Here is a 20,986-nt window from a genome sequence, read left to right as displayed (position 1 = left end):
CAAGGTGCACATCCCCTTCCTGCAGAGCTTCTAACTGTGCAGGAGATGAAGGTTACAGAAACGCCACGGCACTGCACTAACAGGTTATGTCTGTAATCTCCTTCTCTCTTTGACTTCTTCGGCTTCCTAGGCAGGAAACACATTAGCAGCCCTTACAAAGGTCTTTGGAAAAGGGATGCTCCAAAGAAAACACCACAGATCCCCCAGCTCGCGTGCGCACCGCCCTGCAGATAACTTGAAATGAACTTCCATAAATCATATTTATATTGGAAGGCAAATACATCTCCCCAGGATTAAGGAGAAATTACAATGGGAAATAAAGCAGATGACAATACAGCCTGTGCCTACAGCCTAACTCCCCTTTACTTCCAGTAATACGGCATCATCTCATTTTCACACAACAAATGAAAACATTCACATTCAGTGAGAAACACACCCCCATCCAGCTCAAAAGGAAACAATCCCACATCTACTGAAGTTGGGCACGAAAGGCTGCAGCAAATCAACACTGCAGAGCAGAGTTTCCTGCCGTTTATCCAGCCTGTAGATGCGGCTCAGCAAACGTGCAACGTCAAAAACCCCGCCGTGACTGTGCTTCTGAATGAAAATGTTGTTGCATTACGTTACGTGGGGATCAAAGGAGTCTGAAGCTGACAGATGAACAGGAATCGCTGCCTGGAAAGCTTTTCAACCTCTGGAAAACACATTTTGTTGGCTGTTTCTTAGACTGGATTTCAGAAGACTGAACACAGCCCAGCTTTGGCAGCTCACGGCGCCCTACCTGACACCCAGGTGCTCTCCTTGCTCTTCTGCAGGTAGCATGGGGAAGACCGAATCCTCCCATCACCTCCTTCCTTGTACTGCATGAGAAAAGGACTGGACATACTGACAGGGATTATTCAGACTGCTCACTGCAGCCGATCCACCTTCATTCTTCCTCTCCTGCCCTTGTTAGAGTTGCTAAGGCCAAAATCTGTCAGACTTCTCTTCACACAGAACCTCCCCTCCAGGACTGCCCAGCACACAGCGCAGAGATAAACTTGCATAGGGAAAAACATGCATTTATCATCAAAGTCTGCATCCCTCAGGAACCCTCAGCTGTCACTTAGTTCAGCAGCACGGGATACGTAACATACCCAGCACTGCACACTTGTGAAACAGGAAGTGACTGATAAGGTCAAAACTGCACATTAAGTAGAAAAGCTGTAGGGGCCAATGGGTTCTTTTCACTGCTGCAAAAGAGGCACTGGAAAACCAATCTCTGCCAAGAAAACACATCCAGATAATGAAAGATTAAGCAACAAGCACAGAGGTATCTTAAAAATAAATGAATGAAGTAAGGAAATCAGCAAACAATCAGAACACCTCGCCCTCAAAACAACCTCAAAAGGGCTCTGAAATGTTCCAGTGCCAATGTGGACAGAAGCTCCCCTTGGAGCTGGGCACCTCAGGATGAGGACAGCATGTGAGCAAACCTCCCTGCAGTTTATCAGACTGGGACAGGGCACATCTAAGTGCCAACCTTTCACGCTCCTGCTCAGAGAAGGCGAGAAGCAAGCCAGCTCCAGCTCTACAGCTGCAGCCATTTGTTGGAGAAGCATTGAGTCTAAGCTTAGAGGCCTGTCTCTCAGCACTGCATTTTTACTGAGAGTGGGGCTGAAATAACAAAGCTGGATGGCTGACAGGCAACATCCAGCCCCTACCTGCTGATCTGAGCGCAAACAGAGAAGTGCAGGCCAGTTGGTACAATGCAGTACAGCTACACGCCAGCTCTATTAGGAGCGGCATCCTTAGGCAGGGAGAAACCCCGTGTTAATACATACAGACCAACTTGAATATTTCCGCTTGTAAACGAATTTCCTGTGAAGATTTACTCCTGCAGGCTTCCCTGAGGGCTTGAAACACCCCCTGCTTCACCTTCAGTATATACTATGTTTAATATTTCTTTTTTATTGGAAAACAAACTACGGCATTGAATAGTAACAGCCCATCCTGCTATTAACAAAGGTACGGATTCAAGAGGCCAAATGGATTCACACTCCTACTTCTAACACTGGTTCGTGTCATACTCTGGACATGCAATAGAAAGGTCCCCCGTTCTGATTGTCCCGCGCAGGAGGCAGTGCTACAGCTGGAAGACATGGGGAAAAAACCACAATAACATGCCTGTATACAAATCTTTGTCCCTTCTCCCAGTTCATATCATAAAAAACAAGCCGTTGTGCCCAGAGATCACTGTACAGTGAGCTAACGTGGCAAATGAATCGGCAGCAGAAAGGAGCTCGTTCCAGCTTTTAAAAACACAAGACTTAGAAGCAGTTCCTGCAATCACAGAATTACCCAGGTTGGAAAAAACCTTGAAGATCATCAAGTCCAACCGCAGCCTAACCAGTAGCCTATCTCTAAAAACCCTCCGCTAACTCATATCCCTGAGCACCACATCCAAACGGCTCTTAAACACACCCAGGGATGGCGATTCAATCAGACGGCAGAGCGAATCTTACTTTCACAGACGCTGCTTTCTGTCCTGCTGAACGTTTGTCCAACTGCAGTGAGGAACAATGGAGGGAAGGAGGCTGAAATCAGCCCAGCTTTAAGGCCAGACTCCCAAACCTAAACATCCAGGCAAGAAGTTGACACGCAGCCCTTCCTCCAGGCTGAGGCCCTTCAACACACGTAACTCAAGCAGCCAAACACGTGTCCCTCACCCTAATCCCACAGCTAAAAGCTCCACCTTTAACATGTCAATTCCAGAAAGCATTTGTTTTTTGTAATGCTATGAAGCATTGCCACTGAACCCCCCTCAAACCATTTGGATGGATGCTTATATCACAGTTTCTGTCCTAAACCATCCCGGAATACAGTAGTAAGCTTTCCCACTCCAATGTGGGCTGCAGCACCATGGTGGGTGTGCTGCCTTTACAGCGGGACCCAATGCAGTAACGTGCACAGCTCTCTAGACAGTGGACTTTTGAGTTTCAATAACAGGTTTGCGCAGCATGCCTTGTGGCCAGAGAACGGCTCTCGGTGTTCACAAAGCCAAGGTGCCAAACAAAATCAAACTGACAGAGGGTGTAAAAACAGAGAGACCAATTTATAAATAGAAAGCAGTCTGAGAGCATGACAAATATACACCCCGAGGTCTGCTGCATCCAAGGCATGATTATCCATATTGCTAGCACAGAACAAAGCCTGGAATCAAGAAGGGCTGTATGCAAGGCTTTTCTGTTTGGCAATATAAGCCTCATAGAGCCCTATTAAAGACCCTAAGACCTTTATCAGAGAGACTAACTGAAGGCAGACGCTACCTGAGCACTGAAGCCACCTCAGCCTGCTTAATCTTCTCCCCCAGTTTAGCCATCGTACAGCTACAGCTCAACTCTACCTGTGCTATATTTGCACTCCTCATAATGTTTTTAGAGCTACTCACGGCACAGAGGGAAAAAAAAAGCCCCATACAGCTCAACAAGTGCTTGTGCACAAAAGTACCACCACAACAAATAGCCCCAACCCAAACAAACTGGGTTTGCTGCTGCCAGAATCCAAGCGGTGCCAGTGTCAGTAAATACAAGGCGAACATTCTGCACCCCCTCCAACCCCAGCAGCTCATTTCAGCCTGGAGGAGTCATCTGCGCCTGCAGCAGGGCAGGCCACATTTCTGCTCTTCATGTGACAAAGACACAAACACGTTTGCTTAGGCAGAAGCAGCTTTTGCACTGACGCTGCTCTGATTTTCCACTCCTTTTGTGAAATACAGAGACAATTTCTGAGCAAAGCCTTTGGGGAAAGAGCGCTACTCCAAATCACTGGTCCTCTGTCTGGCACAATAAGAGCAGAGAATGCAAATCAGCTGCAAAAAGAAAAGCAGCTGGCAATCAATAAAAAAGGGCCGGTCTCCAAAAGTAAAGCTGGGTTCCTCTAAGGATAAGAGTTAAAAGGCAAAAAAATAATAATACAAGAAGATGAAAGTAAAGGAAGAACAAATGTAAACAGCGTTGTGGATGGGAGGCACGGGAGGAGGAAAACATCATCTAATGATCCAACTGGAAAAAATCAGACAAAATGTGACAAAGAACAGCTGGGGGTAAGAAGGGGAGAACTGCGCACACAACTGGACTGCACAGAGAAAAAGCCTAATGCAAAGCACGTGCAAGCCAAACAAGGTAAACTAAAAACAGCGAAAGGGAGCAGATAAGAGGCTGGCCGGCACTAAGGCTGAAGGCAGCAGACACTAGTTCACGTTCCAGCCCCATTCCCAGTGCCCACCTGGGTGTGCCAGAACCCACCCGCTCCACCTGCAGGCAAAGCCTTCTAAAGGCCTCTCATGCCCACCGGCAGCTGTAGCAGACTGAGAAAAGCCCAGCAGTATCGTTACCACCTGCATAAAGGAAAGAAGAGCTCCTCAAGGCTGACACGTTGAGCCCTCCTATTATTTCATCCCATTTCTAAATGCCAGTTACAGAGAGTCATAGAATCACAAGGTTGGAAAGGACCTACAAGATCATCCAGTCCAACCGTCCTCCCTTTACCATACCTACAGCAAACCACTAGACCAGATCTCCTAGCTCCCTATCCAGATGCCTGTTGAACACTGCCAGGGATGGCGACTCCACCACCTCCCTGGGCAGCCACTCCAGTGCCTGACCACTCTCTGTGAAAATACATCATGGTCACAGCAGCCTTCCCTCGCATCTATCCTAGCCAATGCTTGACGTAAAGGGGAAAACAAAAGCGTCCTGTTGGCCGGCTCTACTCAAGAGACACCAAAACAACAAAAAAAGAATCTCACATTGCAATTCAGTGCCACAAATCACTGGCCGTGTCTTCCATCCACACACCCAGCCCTGGTTCCATCATCAACAAACTGCACGCAATAAACCCTTCATCAGAAATATTTTCAGCAACTGCTGAAACAGCACACAATAATGACATAGGGTGGACAGCGGTATCTTCTGCACTCACATGAAACTGCAAGGAAAGTCTTATCATAGTTACTTAGATCAGGTTTTGACCAGCATGCTGAGGGGCCAGAGAGGGGTGTCTCCGTCAAGTCACTGATATGTTTCAAGTTATGCTTATGCTTTCATGACTCCTATAAAGAAATGTTGAGGGCTTGTTTAGCTTGGAGAAGAGAAGGCTTTGGGGAGACCACATTGCTGCCTTCCAGTATTTGAAGAAGGGAGCGTATAAACAGGAGGAAATATGTCTGTTTATGAGGGTGGACAGTGATAGGTCAAGGGAATGGTTTTAAAGTGAGACAGGGGAGGTTTAGGTTAGAGATTAGGAGGAAGTTTTTCACGCAGAGGGTGGCGACGCACTGGAACAGGCTGCCCAAGGAGGATGTGGATGCCCCATCCCTGGAGGCATTCAAGGCCAGGCTGGATGTGGCTCTGGGCAGCCTGGGCTGCTGGTTGGTGACCCTGCACACAGCAGGGGGTTGAGACTGGGTGATCACTGTGGTCCTTTTCAACCCAGGCCATTCTATGATTCTATGATAACCCCCATACAGAACAATTTCAATGCCCTGTGTCCTGTGCTTCAAGAAATTCCACAAGACTTCTAATGACCAGAGTGATCACAAACTTCTAGTCATGCTGACATCTAAAAGCACAGAACTACCTTATCCGCAACTAAAAGCAGAACATGAAAGAGTGAAAGAGGAGCCCTTCCACATTAGCATGGCCTATTAGCCACAAACAGGATTAAGAGCTCAGCAAATCCTCACAGAGCCCACATCTGTCAACGTAACTATTTCCCATATGGACAGAAAGGAAGGAAACTTCTCCGTCTTTAACGAGCACTTACGGGAAAGCTGATACTACATCAATTAAAGAAAAAAAAACCTAAAGCAAGGGGGAAAACAACACAGAACATCACAATTGTGGAGGCTCCTCGGGATAAAGCACCGCGTGATAAAAACGCCACCTGGTTAAAGAGCAGCCCTGCTGCTGGCCTGATACCACCTGATCAGCACATATATACAGCCATGCAGCCACTGCTAAGTATGGCTCCAGTGCATTGGTCCCACTGGTGCGAGAGCACCGGTCACAGCACAGACAGCTGCTTCACCTGCTAAGGACTGTACAAACAGGGCTTCCCAAACCCACCCTGGCAGCACCTGAAGATGCCCAGCTCTGTCAATGGCTCACTTTTACCTCCATCTATCAGTGCTGCCCGTACCCATCTGTACCATTTGCGCTGGGTCAACACCTTCGCCACAACCAGACTGAGGAGCACAAACCTCTGCAAGCCGGTGCTGGAAAGAGCTCTGCAGAAACAGGTGGTTCCCAGAACGTCGTGTCATAAAAGGGGAGAATCACAGAATGGTCTGGGCTGGACCCCCGAGACCAGCCAGGATCAACCCCCTGCCCTGGGCAGAAAGGGTGAGTGACAGCTACAGCCCACAGCACTGCCGCTCAGCTTTGCGGCGGCTGAGGTTTCCGCGTGCAAATGCTTGAGGACAGCCCAGAACTGCTTTCTTCCTAACTTCAGCCTCGCGGCTCTGCAAGGCAGAAGCAGGTACAGGAGAGAGAGCAAGGAGTTATTAGAAAAGCACTCACGAGAAACTCATCCCACCGAGGATGGGGTTTGCAGACAGAGCCGGGAGGGGCTGGCACGGATAGCGGGACCACGCGAGGGAGACCTCCATAGCACGGAACATTTCCTTCCCCTGTTTTAACAGCAGATCCGAAGCTCGGGCGCTTTAGAAGCACGGAACGAATCGCTCTCCAGGTGCCCGCCAGTAAAAAAAAGAGAAGCAAAGCAAAGCTCCGGATCGCGCTCCCGTCAGCGCACGGCGGGGAACAAACGGGAACGGCGCGTTAGGAAACGGAGAACCGCATTTCCACGTTCAGAACGGATCATCGCGGTTCCCCCCCAACAACCCGGGTCACCTTTAAACGCTTTTCGGAGCTTCCCCAACCCCCCCACCAGGCTGTAGGAACGCGGCTCCCGCTCGAATCCCGCACGCAACAGCGCTGGCGGCCGGAGAACTGCGATTCGCACTAAAGTGAAGGCAATCGAGGAGCCGCGGGGCTTCTAACAGTTCTTCTCCTCGTGGATCCCGGAGGGGCTGCGGCTCATTCCCGGCCGCACACCGCACACCGCCCCGTCCCGTCCCGTCCCGCCGCGTCCAAACTTTGCTCTCCCTCCCCGCGGCGCTCCCACAGCGGCGCCGGGAGCCGCAGCCGGCAGGAAGTCGGCCCGCACGGAGCCCGTCCGGCGCCGCGGCTCTGCCCGGAGCTGCTCCACGCACCGCGGGACGGCGGCCCCGCGTCCCCTTACCCGGAGTTGCGTTCGCCTGAGAGAGAGGGGCACACAGCGAGGCGGCCGCCGGCAACTTCCCCGCTCCGCCGCACGTGGGGCTGAGGCTCGGGCTGCGCTCCGCTCGCCGCAGAGGACGTGGCAGCTCCCTCCTTCTCTCCCTCCCTCCTTCCCCGGCCGAGCCGCGCCGCGCCGGAGGCTCCTCCCGGCCCCGCTCTGGCGGAACGCGGGGCGCCCTCTGCCGCACGCCCGGGGACGCCGCCCGCCGCCGGGGGGACGCGGCGCTGCGGCGTGAAGGGGAGGGAGCGGGCGGCACGGCGCAGGGCCGAGGTCGGGTGGTAGCGCTGAGGGGAGCGCGGCGTGCTGCTCCGTGTCAGAATGGGCCGGCTGGGGAGACGAGCGGGGTTACTCTGCATGCGGTGTTGGGAGGAAAACTCTCGTGCAACTCGTACATTTATTGGTTAATTAGATGTGAGAATGCGAAAATGTAGGTGGAATCAGAGTGTATCAGCAGGAGCGGAGTTTGTTACGCACGGTCTGAAGCGACTGGCCCGAAACAAACACAGGGAGCTCCCAGAATGTCCTCCCAGAACGGGATGGGGACAAAGCGACCGAGGAGCCCCACCACAGATCCTCAAGCTGCTGTCTGAGCCAACGGGACCCCGACAGCTGTGCCTGCCTTGCAGTGCCATAGGATCGTAGAATGGCTCGGGTTAGAGTGGACAAGAAAGATCAAGTCACAAGCACAGTGCCACCAGCAGGGCCACCAGCCTTCAGATCCAGTACTAAACCAGGTTACCAAATGGATTGGGTTGTGTTGGAAGGGCCCTTAGAGCCCACCCCATCCAGCCCCAACCTCATGCCTGGGCTGGCTGCCACCCACCAGATCAGGCTGCCCTACCCAACCACAGCCCCTCTGGGCCCATCTGTGGCTCAGGGTAACAGTGCTGCAGGCGTTCTCTGCTTTCATAGTGAGGAGAAGCCTCTTGCTGTGCTTCTGAGCAGACAGGAGCTGCAGCGGGAAGGAAAGAAAAGATCTCAACCATTTATTAGCATTTTCTTCTTTGCAGGATTACACGTTTGGAAGATAAGTGACGCTGCCGGGGCTGCGTGGATTCAGAATGAACGCCTGACAGAGGTTTGCACTGAAAAGGTCACTCCGGAGGGATCTGCCCATCCTTCGGGTTACCAGCAGGCAGGAAGCCGCTCCCACGCTAACTGTATTGCAATGTGTGGTGCCTTGCTTAGAGCTTAGAATGTCTCCTGGAAGAGCATTCAGGTCAGGCACGTTGGCTCGCCCTCAGCTCAGCCTCTCACTGAGCGCCATCACAGTGCCAGGCTGGTTCCTCCCCTGCTCTGCTCTGCTGAAAACACCCGCTGCTTCCAGATGGGGGCAGATGTTTCATCTGAAGGTGCGCTGCCAGTTTGAGATTAGAATTGGACTTGGCCGTTGTAAAGAAGCAGTGCTCCCGATGCTCCAGTAACACTGAATTGCTCAGGGCTAAAGCAGAGAAGAAATCAAAACTTTCGTGTCATAAGAACTAAAGCATCCCTGGCACTGCGGTTATCTCAAGGGGCCTTATGGAGCAGTGCCAGGTAAAGGGCCACCTTAAGCTCAGCGGTGTTCTGTGCACCAACGCACCTTTGGACAGAGAGGTTTTTTGGCCGAGATGCCAGAGTTATCCATAATCATTCAGCGGGGCTATTATGTCCGTTTAATGATCACCTGCAATGGCACGGGAAATGTGCTCTAACAGTCATCACTTAAAGCCATTAAGGAGAGAGAAAATGCGTCACACATTGAATTCACCCTCGGCCCGACTCTGGGTAACACTTCAGTCAATTTCAGGTTGTAATGAATGTGTGAATCTTCCCTCTGTACCCCAGTACATTATTGAAGGTGCAGGGAAAGACCTGCCCAGCCCCAGCACCCTGTCAATGGCTCCCTGCCATCACTCTGGCTTCACTAATGCTGTGTACCAGAGGGCTGCGCCATAGGAATCCCAGCTCCATCCCTAACCTTTAAGCAGAAGGCAATAGGTGAGCTGCGTCTGTCCACAATAGATACGATTAACTGCTTTTTTCTTTAGCCATCGATTTATTCACCTGGCTTCCTCAAATGTCAGATATACGTTATGGTGGGTTTTTTTTGGTCCAAGAGAAATAGGTCTGTTTGGAGTATTGATTGCAACGGTGCAGCCTGCAGTACGGCTCAGCGAAAGCTTTGCTTTGCACTTCAAGACGTTGCACCCTAATTTAATAAGTAAACCTGCACCTCCTTTGGATGTGGATGTAAAATCTGCTGCCAGGATTATATTGTGATCTGTATTCTTCTGTGTTTAATCTAGGAGGGGGGGGAAAGGCCTTTCCTGGTTTATTTTTAATTCAGAGCATGCAGTAATCTCCCCTTCAACCTGCTTAGAATTATAGATTTTGTATTCATTCTGCATCTGTGAACAGAACGACGGGAAATGCTGTTATTACATTCAGATGGTTGTTTTTCTCTTTGCACCCTCCATCTATGGGGCAGTGGTGGATTTTTCTTCTAACAAATGATGATGTTTGTAAATATCTGAGCGTATGGAGAGAAAGAGGGCAAAATCACCCATAGATGCTAATTGCAGTGCAACAGCTTCTTCTGTAGTTACAAGTTCCAGAATGTAACGTTACGGGTGTGTACACAGAAACACTGCTGCACCTTTCCCTGGAGAGTGTTTCTGTTCTGGAGGAGCTGTAAAACCTTACAGGGAGAATCATAGAATGGCCTGGGTTGAAAAGGACCACAATGATCATCCAGTTTCAACCCCCTGCTATGAGCAGGGTCACCAGCCACCGGACCAGGCTGCCCAGAGCCACATCCAGCCTGGCCTTGAAAATGAGCGACTGTTAGTTGTTGCTGTCTGAAAGTAGCTGAGTAGTCTCTGCAAAATGAGAGAATCCGTCCAGCTCTTCATCTGTATTCCCCGTGATGGTTTCATTATAGCTCTGTGATGGTTTCATTATAGATGTCACTCACCAAACCACGCCGGAGACTCTATTACTCTTTTGCTCTCTTCTGGACAGAGGGGACTCATGGAGCTCAAAGTGTTGCAGAACAAGTTTCTCAAAGAGGTGCTTTTGGGAGCGAATTGGCTGTGAGCTGGAAGCACCCAGGTGGGGAACAAGGCTTCAGAAACAAACTCTTCACGCTCTCAGATGAAATGAAATGATACGCTTTCAGCATATGCAAAGAAAGAATGAGATTAAAAGCAGGTAAACAGATAAATGGGGAGGGCAGAACACAAACCAGTACGACCTGAGGAGTTCTGGGAAGGTCTAAATTCTGACTGGAGGGTCTGATAAAGAAAAATAGCTACAGTTCACCTAAAAACTGAGCCCAGAACTTGTGATGATCTCCACGTACAGAAAGACAGAGTAAATCATCACAGTGCTTTCTTCTGGCTGTACAAACTGTGTTGTAAGCTCTTCAAACAGAACGCACGTCTCTATTGCCAAGGCAGAACAAGTGGTGCTCAATGCCACCATTCTGCAGGGCTCCTCTGGAGGCTGGAAAACAGTTTCACAGTCCCATTGGTTTGCTCAGCGCGGAGACTGACGGGACCAGTAGAAGAATATGTCAGTTGTGATGGAAAACAAAAGACTGGATTCATCCGCTGCTCCAACATCATGGCTTTGCTTAAGCCAATGAAAACATATTAATTTCTACGAGGAGAAATTCTGATCCATGAATATCTGAAGCTGAGGCTGCAGTGCACCAACATGCCGTCTGTCTTTCCCAGCAATTCTGGTTGCAGCAGGAGAATGGAGGTTCTTTTTCATCAGGAAGGAATTCATCATGTACTGAAAGATCCCACCAAGATGTGACTGATCAGCAGAACTTTGGCTGGCCTGATCCGAAATGCACAAGGATATCATTCAGAAACTTCTAACAGCCAGTTTACATTGGGCATGCTGGATACGCTACAATAGCTATTATATTTTGCAGGCTAATTCTGTAGCGAGCGTTTACTCTTTTTACGTTGCTTTTGCTGTCACGAGCGATCAAATGACAGATACAAAATTGACTTGATAATAATTATGTCATCTGCCTTCAAAGGCTCACGGCTCCAAAACGAAGATAGAGAGCAGAAATTCACGGTGTTTCGCTGTGCTTTATCCTCCAGGTAGCTAAATATTGTGACTAAAAGTCAGATTAGACGGTGACATCCGTACCATGTTTTACAGGAGTGAAGAGATAAGTCATGACAAAGCTTTCTTCAGCAGAGACTATTGATATAAAGGCTTTAGCAGCTCTGCCTATAATTTGTCTCTATATCTTCTTTTTTGGCACTGAACAATGTGAAATTTACAAAAGCTACACCTCCAGCTCTAAATCACATCCACTCTCAGAGTTGATGTCTATGTGCAACATGTCCACATTCAGTCATCACAAATACATTAGCAGCTATGTGACCCATAGGTGTATGTTTGAGGAAAGATTTCCTCTGCTTTGAGATTTCTTTCTTAACAAAGAACATAACGTATCAGTCAGACCTTCCAAACCTGCATTGTAAGTGCAATTGCGTCGTGCTGAGCAGCTTCCTGCTAAATGCTTTCAACTCCTATTGATCGTTAGGAACCGAACGCATGTGACTATTTACAGGAAGGGCTGGGACTGTTAAAGAATCAAGCACAAACTAATCCTATGAGCTCACATATTTCTAATTACCTTCAGGTATGGTTTGACGTTTTCTTGACATAAAAATAGACTGAGCTGGCAAACACTTGCTGTCATTTCCTTCTGGGATTCTCACAGCAGCCATCAGCTGCCCGTTGCTGATGACGTTATCTCCAGTGTGCTGCTTTCAGTGGTAGAGCACAAAATGTTTTGGAGAAACTCGAGTGTACAAAGATTTTATGCTTAGAAGTCAATGTGCAGATCCACAACGATCAGCAGGTAACCTGTAACATCCCTTCTGTGGACAATGATGTGAGCTCTTATGTTTTACCTTAATTATTGTAGCTGGATATCCAAAAGACTGATCCAATTGAGGACTTCCTCTCTAAACAACCAGGCCAATTCCAGACCGTAGCTGCTGGCGGCTCAATGGTCTGTGAAAGGCCCAGTGGCATTCAGCATGTAGGTACTGTTTGCAGCACACCCTTTATTCTTTCTGGCACGTAACGAAGCCTTCTGCTTCCTCCTGCTGCACTGATGATCACCTCACAGTGCTGGGGGGAAGTAAAATAATGTCATTAGAGGGACTGCAGTTATCTCCATATATAAAATCACACAGCAGTATTATCAAGCTTTGTCCATAGCATATTTAGCAGAGAGGTGGACCCCGTGCTTTTTTGATGTAGACGTCACTATAATTCTTTGTGATGGCCCTTCACATTCAATGGCATAGCAAAATCCAAAAGCTGTGAGTTAAAGTAGGACAGTTTCCACCTTGAAGTAAACTGCAATCTGTGAGAATAATGAAATGGTAGGATGCCTTGCAAGGAAGCGGGAGATTCATTACAACTTAAGTTTCTTTTAAATAAAGTGTTAATATCCTTTTTCTAAAATATGTCGTCTAGAAGAAACTTACAGCCCATATGCTGGCATCAGGAGCTGGAGACACTGCAGTTCCTTTTGGTCTCAGAAACTATGAATGTGTGGAGTGTTTCTTCACAGGTCCTTAGCGGGCAGGTAGAACTGTGTGCACAGTCCTTGCTTTGCTCACAGAGCTCACCTCTCAGCACTGGGACAATGTCTGTAATGAATCTCACGTGTTGGGGCTTCAGGTCAACTTTGGGCCACAGAAGAGAGATCCTTCAGGTGTGGACCTCAAGATGGACGTATATGGTGGCAGATCCTGGCTGTAGATAGGCTGATTACAGTCATGTCAATATAAGGCACTTTCATGTACCTAATGATGAAGATGGAACATTTGTTTAGATCTGGCTGAAGAGAATTTGGTAACTTGATCAACTCCTTGGTCTTTACCTTCCTCACTTCCATGTTTCTTGAAAGCTTTGTGCAGCCTGAGGGTTGTATTGCCATGCAGAACTATGCGGGCTTAATTCCAGACTGAAAACTCTTTAATTTATTGATGTCAGACTTTCAGATCTCAGAATAAATGAAGGGCACTCCATCTAGTTTCTGCAGTTCTGTCTGGGCTCATTTCCAAGGTCCTCCTTCACATTAAATCATGGATATAACATCTGATATTATCCCAGAGACAAAGTTCATCAACTTTTTTTCCCCCAAGGATTTATACTTATAGCGCAAACATACATTGCAGCACTGAGAAGTGAAGGAGGAGATGTTCTTTAAACCTCTCCTCTTTCAGCCTCATAACTTGCATGAGTAGGCGCTCCTCAGCCACAGGAGCAGCTTCACAAAGGCAGGATGGGCGTGAAAGGCTGTTTTGAACCCAGAGTCAGGACTGAGGGCATTTCAAATCATACATTCCTGATGTCTTCTGGCTTGGAGTTCTAATCTGGGACATTTTCCAATGGTGATGAGCACGAGTTTGCACACCAGCAGTTGAAATAATCTCTGCTTACATTTGGATTCATTGCTATGCATATTTCCGCTTGTAAAAATATTAGAGATTAGCTCCTATCGCCTCCATCTTGGCAGTTGTGGGCTTTGCTTTGTTTTGTTTTGTTTTAATGGAATTCAATCAGAAGAAAAAATCCAATGCATTTATACTCACAGGAAACCAGTCATGCAAAGCATTCATTTAGGAATGAGATACAGTTACACTGAGTCAATACTAACGCAATTACCCACTTAAACAAGCTCAGCTACTCTATGCATTACCCAGTTCTGCACTGTTATATACTTGCTGCTGCTATTTTTCTGTAATGTTCTTGTCTGTATTCTGTTATTCCTGTGCTTTTAAGAACCACCACTATTCGAAACATAGAAGTACACTCCGTTGTCATGGAAAAGCTGCCTTACCTACACAGATACGTTTCTTCCACTATAAACAAAACACAGGTGTGAGATCTGCAAACGGCACTTACAGCTCTGAGACACCATAGGAGATTCGGGAGAGTCGGCCTGGACTGTGAAAATCTTGCAGGAAGCTCTTTTTATTCCTGATGGGACGGAAGGTTTCTGCATTCCCAGTGGGACAAAAGCTTCTGTTTATTTATTTATTAGTACTTTTTGGAGCATCAGGGAGATGACAGGGATGAGAATCATCTCTGTTAAACTGTCAGACAAAATGAAATTAGTCTTAGGTGAGTTACGATGTCTTATCTTCATCTATTCCAAACGTTTGTCAAGGCCAAGTTGGATGGGGCCCTTGGCAGACTGACCCAGTGGGTGGCAACCCACACAGCAACGGGGTAATGGGTGGGCTTCAAAGTCCCTTCTGACCCATTCTATGATTATATGATGACTCCATGATTTTGTTGCAATTTAAACTATTCTTATATGATCTTCGTTGCGAAATGACAGAGTACTGAAGGTAAAGATCAACATTTCTCATTTGAAGAATGTTCTAAGACGGAGATTGTAATTATTTCCTGATAGAAATGGTTTTGAAAATGGGTCGCTCCATATAAAAACCCCACTTCTGTACAAATGGAACAATCAAAGGAAATTGTTTCAATAAGAGGTGTAACTAATCTGGCTTGTCGCCAGTTCTCAAAGATGAACGCTGAAGATTTGCCGTGAGCTTTTTTCGGTGAGCCCCCGAAATCAATGGGGACCTTTTACTAACTTCTGAAGATGTCTGCAAAGTGTTATCATTCAAAATACTTGTGTCAAACTTGTAATGGAGGTTGGAAGTAGGTTTCACTTTTTAGAGAAACCTATTGAGGTTTCCATATCCCGCTTTTATTGCCCAGCAATTTAACAGGCACTAATGTTAATGATTAAACATCCCCCTGTGCATCCATGCAGCACATAGCTGCCTGCTTCCTCATCAGCTGCAGTTAGAGGAAGGTACTCCTCCGCCACATTGAACGCGTGCAGTCTTAGTTGATCCTACAACACACGGAATTAACCTGGAGTGCTGCACTGATAACAGTTACAAGTCCCTTAGTAAGGAACCAGAGCAAAAAGCAAGTAGAAAAGTCACTCCAAAGCAAAGAGGTTTGATGCCACGTAGCATCATGGCCAAATGAAAGCCTGCATCATTATGCATCTCCTGCCTAGCACTCACCATACATTTTTAGTATAGTACTTAATAAATTAAAACTCATACATTTCCTGGAGAATCGATGAGAATCCCCCTCCCCTCTCCAGACACCTGCATTAGTCACTGGGTTTCAGAGCCATAATCTCTCAGGTCCCTGTGAATATTAATTATTCTACACAAAGTGGAAAAGCTTCAGCAGAGGTGGCCAGCAGCGCTCTGTAACCTGGTCATTATGGCTCTCTGTGGGAAAAACAAGCTCAAAGCTTGAAACCAGAAGAAGCAACCACGTATCAGGGACTGCATTCAAATCTAGGCTCCTTATCAGAGGGCTGTTAGCTAGAATGGGCTTATCAGGACCACCCAGCAAAGCTTAGCCCAAGTCTAATCCGAGCAACCTCCTAGCAGTCCATTAGTCACAAGACCACTGCTGACATTAATATTCCTTCCTCTGGTGTTAATCGTTAGTTAGAAATATCACTGCAGTACTATTTTTGAGGCAGAAGGAAAGAGGGTAGAGCATCCATAATGCTTGATGTGTCGTGAGAGGGGTACGAAGCAGTAGTTCCTTGGGAAAGCATACTGCTGGAAACCGACATTGACTCCATCCCTCTGCAGCTCACAACTGTGAAATGGCTGTTTTGTCAAGCTTGTCAGCAATCTGCATCACTCAGTTGTCAACACAGAGAGCCCGGGTTGGCTCACAGCGCAGCAATTTCCAGTTGATGAGCTGGTTGAATTGATACATTCACTTTGGGAAATAAACTAAGAATATTCTCATTTTGAGCGAAGCTAGCACTGCATGGATACCCCCCTCAACTAAAAGAGAGACATGACCAGAGTGTGCATAAGGCAAGGTGTGATTAGCAGGAGGGGAAGAAAGAGAAGCAACATGTCTTTTGGAGGGAACTGTTTCATTCATTTTTTCCTGGATATTCCCAAAGGAGATTCTATTTCCTGTATAGGTTGTATATGCCATCTGAAGCCAATGAGAACTCATTTGTTCACTTTTTCCCCTCACAATGCATTCACTGCCTGACTGTGGGTACAGCTTAGCAGTCGTGTGCAGGCTGCATTTCTTCTCCAAAGAAGAGAGATGGTTTCTTTGTAAATATGGAATTAAAGACTCAGGAATTAATGACTCTTTGATTGCCAAGCTGGACGCAGGAGGGACCAATCCTTGTGTAGCATCAAGGACAAATATAGACTCTAAAAACAATGCACAGGAGCAGGAGTTAGGAGCCAGCTAGCTAGCAGGAAGCCTCACTCCATCGCTTGGGTGCTGGAGCAAGGCAGGCTGGTTTTGAAGTTGAATGACATAGCAGTAATAAGAACAATTCATTGTTTAGCACTGCTCTCCAGGCAGTACTTCATCATTTTCTGGTGCAGGGAAAGAAGGAGTTCAGTTTTCTCTTTTATTTTTTACAAATGTAGCATGCACAGAAGGAATCCCTCAAGTTTTATGTAATCTGTGGCTGTTAGCATTTTCTGCCACTGGCATTCATTCTCCTTACTGCTTCTCTTACTGCTACGTTTGCCATAGGTCTGAGCACGTAATAGTGATGCAGAGCATGTTAGCATAAAGATCAGAGCGGTCTCTCACTACCTTGCTGCAACGGCTGCCACAAAAACACACTTTCTATTCCTGTTTCTGTTTGACAGAAAAATCTTCCCCACAAAATAAGATAAATTAAACATTCCTAATGTACAGCATTTAGTGTCAAACTTTCCTATTTTATGATTATTTTTCTCCATCAACTTGATACAGAGTATGTATAACTGGGAGCCTTACAATCCCGCAGTGCTAATTGAACCTTCAAAACTCCGGGCTTATTTTGTTTCTGGTATTGATAGCAATCCTTAATTACGCTGGTATTGTTGTAACTGTCTGTCTCAGCACACCCTTATCTGTCGGGTTGGACTTCATTTCACATCGCATATTTACAGTTGGAGGCTTGACAAGAGGCAGAAGCAATCAAATGGCATTGTCTGGCAGAGCAGTGGGGAAACAGCCACATCTCTCGTGCAAAATATTAATAATAGACTGTGTGCTGCCTTTGTAAAACAAAAACATGCCTCGCTTAAACTGCTTTAAAGTTGCATCTCGTGTGATGCTGTCAGTATGGGGCCCAAATGTCAGACATCTAAAGGCGGTTTAATCTTTGTAGAGCTTTTTTCCTTGCAAATCACGCTGTAAGCTCCCGCTGCTGATCTCAGGGTAAGATGCTTACATTAAACTGTTGCTGCAGATAGGAAGGAGCAAACTGTTGCTGGGCAGAAGATGAGCCTGTAAGCCATGAATGTGCTGAGGCTGGGAAGGAACAGCCTGCTCTTGCCAAGTGAGGGATCTGTTCAGGTGCAAGCTTGAATTTAGAGCCTGGCTTGTGTGGAATGCAAGGTACTACTGCTGCTCTAAATACCTTGAGAGCCAGGCACTTGATTGCTGCATCTGGCAACAGCTGGGAAGAACCCACACAGGTGTATCCCCCTCCCTTGCTGAGACTGATCAGAGGAGGCAGGGATAAAACTAGTTCTATTAAATGGAAAAAGCAGACAGATTTAGGAAGAGGTGGCAAAAGGATATTTAAAAGACATTCCCAGAGTTGTTAAGAAAGACTTCAGAAACATGTGAAGCTACTTCAGGGACTTATTTGCATTCCAGATATATAACCACTTCATAGCACATTTTCCATGATCCATCAAGGCCTAAATATTTGGATTGAAGGCAATGCAGTGCAGCAAGCCTGGATTTTATTAATGTCACCTGAAGAATGAGAAAAGGCTAAATAAGAACCACCAGAAATGCAGGTGTTGGTGAGGAGAAGAGCAAGTCCCAGCAATGTGCTTGCAAAGCATATCTTGTCTTCATTAGGAAATGCAGAGCCCATCTGCTTGGCATGGATCCTAGCTGGATAGCAGTTTGTTTAGCAGTGATGGAACGCTCCCTCTACATTAATTCCTAATGGATAATTGCAAAATATTCTGTAATGATGACGTGCTTGAGCTGTTAATTGATTATGAAATGCCTTAAGAGCTTTATGAAAAGCATAAGAGGAAATTATTATCGGATCATGCTGCTCATTAGCTTTAAAGAAAACGAATACGCTGCATTTCCAACTGGCTCGTAAACCTCTTTTGTTTGGAAATAGATCCATGTCACACTCTTTTTGTCTGGTAATGTCAATGACTGCTGCCTGCACAAATGGATATGTGTTCTGAGAGCATAAGGGCCCGCACCGAGCTGTCAACTGGAGCTGCTCCCATTGACTGCAGAAGGACTCAGGGCAGTGCTTGTTTGCCTAAGTGCAAAACAAACGTTTGTGGAAGAGCTGGAGGTCAGATCTACACTCTCAGACTGCTGTGCTGCCACAGCAGCCATGGGACTCTTTGAGAAGAGAGGTAAAAATTCTTATTTCTGAACTGGAAGCATTATTATAACCTAAAAATCCCTAAATCCGGGGCCCTTCATTTGGCTGCTGCTGCAGTAGTTGTGAGAACACTTCTCTTTAAAAACTTGATAGTAAGTTTGCTAAGGAATTTGTAAGATAGATCCTGTAAGGAAACTCACCTTGGCATCATGTGTTTTCCCCAGTTCCTGCTCTGTGCTTTTGGAAGTCACACTGACAATGAGGAGAGCACAATTCTGAAGGCATCAGGAGCCTACATGCTAGGTAAGCACTGGCTGATCCTACCACGGCCCAGACTGACCTGCCATTTTACACTATGACAAACCTCTGCTAGGAAGCAAGCTTAATAGGAGCCTGAGTGCTTTAAACATTGAGTGAATGTGACCCCAGGTAAGTTATCACAGCACATATTCGGTGCTATCTGAGCCTGAGACAGAATATCCTGTGGTGTGTGGTGTGGGGTGCTCAGCTGATGTCTTCGGTGCAGGGGAGAAGGCAGAGAAGGGGCAGAGCAGCATGGGGTCACATCCCCACCAGGTAAGACCAAAGATTTACAGGTAAAACTGATTTTCCATAGGGAGAACATGTCTCATTCTCTGTATACCTCAGTTTTTATCATCTAAGACTCACTGTTTTCTGCTACTCCATTTAATTCAAACATCAAGGTGAATAAGCAAGCATCAGTCAGTGAGACAGAATTCACCTTCTTGGCTATTTGGCTAAAACAGTTCAAGGTCCAGGAAACCCAAAGACATTCTAATTCATCACATAGCAAGGTTGTTATAACTGTTTACAAAGGAAGTTTCCCACACGGAATGTCAGGCCCACCAGCATCGACCATGCATTCAAGTGCTGCCACGTGAGACAGATATAGATCCCACCTGATGGTGAGCTGAGTTAGGGAAGAGTCATCTCTGACAGAGAAAGGAAAGCAGCACTTGTGGATGATGGAAATAATGAAACAGCGATAAGCATTTTCCAAATTGCTTTTACAAGTTGAGGTTCTGAATATTAGTTATTAGTGAATTGTTCCTTGGCAACGTTACAGTAAATTCTTACTTGCATAAGCCACAACGCTCAATACAAACATCCCTAAATGATACATTTGATTAAAATTAGCAGAGCTTTCTCAATCTCAGATGGTCCGATGTGAAGTTCAATGTCCTTTGCCTGTGAATGGACAACAGTGTCCGGAATTCTGCAGAAATGGGCACAGATTTCATTTTCTGACTCAGAGTTGGCCTTGGCAACATCAGCTTAATTGGTTTTCTTGTTGACTTTTACCCTTGGAAGGAGTTTCACGTGAGAAACAATTCCTGACTAAGTGGGTGTTCTATTTCTGATTCAGATTTTCAGAAGTTGAATATCAAGAGTATCAAACCCCGTTGGAATATTCATCTCAGCAGAGGAGAGTCCACGTGAATTTACATCTGCGTAGTGTCACTGGTGTCAGTGAATCATTACATACAAACTGGCCCTAATGTTGGCTCTGATGCATAAAAGCAGTCTTTCTGCCTGCAGGTTCAGTATTCTTTCATCTCAGATACTCAAAATTTGGTTACAGTCACCTTCTTTAAGCCTCATACCTAATTTCAAGAAGGAATCTGAACACTTACCCCAACAAGGTGGCTGCCCTGCTCACTCATTGCCTGTTCAGCCAGTGAGTGCCACTCAAACATGGAAATTAACGTGGAGGACTTAGACCTGTTTTGAATCTCAGTCCTGACCCTCAGTGTAAAGCTGGATTTCAGCTTTAGATCCCAAACCTGCCCTGAGTAAACAACAGCTGACAGCTAACCATTTTTTAGAATGCAGACCTTAGAAAGAAATTAAGTCGAAAACGTGAGAGTTGTAGTTGTGTTTTCAGGCTGTACCGCCTCACAACTAATGCTGTTGTCACCACTTACTCGGAAATGAACAGATATTTTGCAAAAAGCTTTTCAATTTCTACAGAAAAGCGTGGACCCCTCATTTCTGCACTCAGCCTCGAGGAGTTGGTACGCTCCCACTTCACTGCAGACCTCAAATGCTGTCAGGTAGTACCAGGGCTCAGGAATAGCTGCAAATTGAAAGTGAATTCTGGGTATTCATATGGAAATGAAAGTAACTGACGTCCCATTGTGCTTTTGCTTTCAAAAACTGGGTGGAAAAAAACATAATAAAGTATTTGCATATAAAAAGGCTTTTAACTCACAT

This window comes from Excalfactoria chinensis, chromosome 1 (assembly GCF_039878825.1).
Source record: "Excalfactoria chinensis isolate bCotChi1 chromosome 1, bCotChi1.hap2, whole genome shotgun sequence".
In the NCBI taxonomy this organism is placed as follows: Eukaryota; Metazoa; Chordata; class Aves; order Galliformes; family Phasianidae; genus Excalfactoria; species Excalfactoria chinensis.
The sequence above is the reverse complement of the archived record's forward strand: the minus strand, read 5'-3'. Positions refer to the sequence as shown.